We start from the raw sequence: 2,732 nt of genomic DNA on the forward strand, positions 1-2,732 counted from the left end.
CCCGTTGCCCCTGCTCTTCCTCCTCCTCCCGTTGCCCCTGCTCCTCCTCCTCCTCCCGTTGCCCCTGCTCTTCCACCCCCTCCCGTTGCCCCTGCCCTTCCTCCTCCTCCCGTTGCCCCTCCTATTCCTCCTCCCGTTGTCCCTCCTCTTCCTCCTCCTGCCTCACTTTATCCGCTTCCTTCGCCCCCATCCTTACTTTTCCCTTCCCATTCCACCACCTCGGCCCCTTCTCTTTCCCCTTTTCTTGTCGTTTACTTCCTTTCTCCTTGCCTCCCCCTCCTGCCCCCTCTTCCCCCTCCTCCAACACCACCGAACACCGTACCTTAACCTGCAGCGAGACGCCCCCCTCCCCCTCCCCCGTTTCTCTGTCACCCTGTCTCTCTGTATAATTTCTTTGTTGTCATTCTGTCGATGAAGGTAATAACCGTATCAGTTTTATGATTCTGAATGTTGTTTCTGATACTGTTGTGCGTTATTCCTTTAGTACGACCTAAGCGGCCGAACCCTATTTACTGTTAGTATCCGTGCAGTTAGTTCCGCCTGCTCTGTCCTTCCCTTCCAGACCGTAACCGGCCCACCGCATTTTTGTTGTTGTTCCTTTAATAATGCGTTCAGATTTTGCTTAGTCGTTAAGAGTTCACAGATTCGAATGAATCCGAGTGGCTTAGACGTGGAGGAAGGGCGTCGGCGCGGCGTTTGAGCTACGGAGCGTGCGGCCGCGTGGACACTCGGCGTCTTGCGTCACTCGACTTGTTTTCCAAAGTTAAGGGAATTTGTTTCCTGGCTCGCGCCGACCTCTGTGACGCTGCATATATTTTGATTCTTTTCTCTTTTTACCGAAGTCTCAGTGACTGCGTGACATTTTTCTTGGCGGGGGAACAAAGTATGTACGTGGTATTAGCTGGAATATATGCATTTTTTAAATTTTGAGAATGCATTTGCGTGATATGGCTATGGCATGCAGTTCCCCTAATGTAACCAGGTTAAAGATTTAGGTGACCAGGAAACTGTATTGTTTACTTTTTTTATAATCAAGTGGAAGATGCATTCTGGGAAAGTTTTCCGCAGGTCCACGTCCTTCGTCTCGGGCGATGTACACTTAAGTCTGAGAATTACCTCCCTTTCTGACTCAGATGTCCATTCATCGCAGCCAACAGTTCCGGAATCGGCTAAGAGCTTAGCCACTAGGAGATGATAAAGAGGATTCTGAAAGGGCGCTTCATTTAACAAAATACCTGTTAATGTGGGTTTGCGCTCGTAGCAGCTGGCGGTCACAGCCACATGCTCAGCGCTCACGGAACACGTACTTGGCTGCCGGGCGTACGAATGTAATTGTTCGTAAAGTTGTCAAATCTGTCATTTTCTGATTTTAATGATCCATATATCTACAGGAATACTCAGTATGTAGAAATACTGGCATAGTGCTGTTGATACGTTTGGTCCGAATTCCTCGTTAAGGTTTGCTGTACAAGGTGTTGGGAAATTGGTGGCAGCACAGGTGACGGCGGGTGTTTGGAAGTCTGGCTCTGTCAGGCTTGAATTGTTCGCTCTCTTGGTTCCGGCCTGTTTGTAGTGCTCTTGGTGTGCGGTCGTGGGTCTGTTGGCGAACTCTGTTCGACTTAGAAATATTTTCAACAGCTCACTCTTAACAGATAGCGAGACAGGCCTTGCTGTGCTGGAAGTGACGAATTGAAATCAAGTGCCTGTGTCTATGCATTTGCGAGTTCGCGCTAATTAGCTCTCTCGTGTGTTCATTTTTCTCCAAAACATAGCAGATGAATTGTATGGAAACAGGTTTTGGATGAAATTATTCCTGTTGATATATTACATGAAATAGAGTTTAGTGATGACGTAATCTGGCTTGGTCTCGCGCTGGTGACTGGCCCGTTACCTGACTTCAGTCTGTCTGGAAACATTCAGCCTCGTGCATATCCACTGTTTCATTCCATAAAATTAGATGAGGGTGTAACTGATAAGGTTTTTTAGTGCGGTCGCCACAATAGATAAAATCTTAATTTCGCGTTTCGTGTTGGTGTTTCGTAGTTGAAAATTCCAGCCATCTCGACCAGCAGAGTACCTTAGATTCATGAAGCGTCTGTGCCAGTGTAGTATACCGCAATACGTACGATCGTGTTCACATGAACGGCTGTAGCCACGGGACAGTGCAAGTAAGCACGAGTGCAACGCCGACCCTGGAACAGCTGAGAAGGAAGCCCCACTAGCGCCAAGGCTGAACATCGTTGAGATCGTAATTTGAACTCACTTCACGAACTCCAGATCCAAGTGAAGTGAGCCAGGAAGGCGGGATCGTCTTACGGCGCGAGAAGGGCACGGGTGATGCGGATGTGGGTGGTGTACGTTTTTCCAGTGAGTCATCTCGGAGGTACCGCGTCGGGCAGGAGAAAGTGGCCGCACTCCGCCCCGTGGCACCCACGCTTGCTTTAAATTTGAGAAAACCCACCTGAAACGGCGAAAATAAGGCTGTTGTGCGTTCCGCAGCGAGGCGTCAGTGTGCGAAAGAGTGTGCGCTAGGTGATGCCCAGGCTCCTTCTAGTCCTGTGGCACAGAGGAACATCATATGGATTGGTTGGGCGCTCAGTTTGCTGATGTGGATATTGACATTTCTATTTTTGTTGGTGCGTGATTGAGGAGTCGGATACCGTTTTGGTGTGTTTCTTTTTCACTTTGTTTATTTGTTTACAGCTTGATTGTTTAGAAGGATTATTTTGGTG

The 2,732-nt window shown here is 48.6% G+C and overlaps 1 protein-coding gene across 6 annotated transcripts in view; it reads left to right on the forward strand.

Annotated features, from left to right (window-relative positions):
* Nucleotides 1-1,510: 1,510 nt before the first annotated feature.
* The window catches only part of LOC113805244 (uncharacterized), a gene marked incomplete at its 3' end in the record, with an annotated part of 131,317 nt that continues 130,095 nt past the window's right edge, over nucleotides 1,511-2,732 (forward strand). For 2 of the 6 annotated variants that reach the window (XM_070135165.1, XM_070135168.1), the window contains 2 exon segments: nucleotides 1,511-1,595; nucleotides 2,704-2,732. The exon segment at nucleotides 2,704-2,732 is cut by the window's right edge and continues 1,229 nt beyond it. 6 annotated transcript variants of the gene reach the window in all.

Source organism: Penaeus vannamei, chromosome 20 (genome assembly GCF_042767895.1).
Source record: "Penaeus vannamei isolate JL-2024 chromosome 20, ASM4276789v1, whole genome shotgun sequence".
In the NCBI taxonomy this organism is placed as follows: domain Eukaryota; kingdom Metazoa; phylum Arthropoda; class Malacostraca; order Decapoda; family Penaeidae; genus Penaeus; species Penaeus vannamei.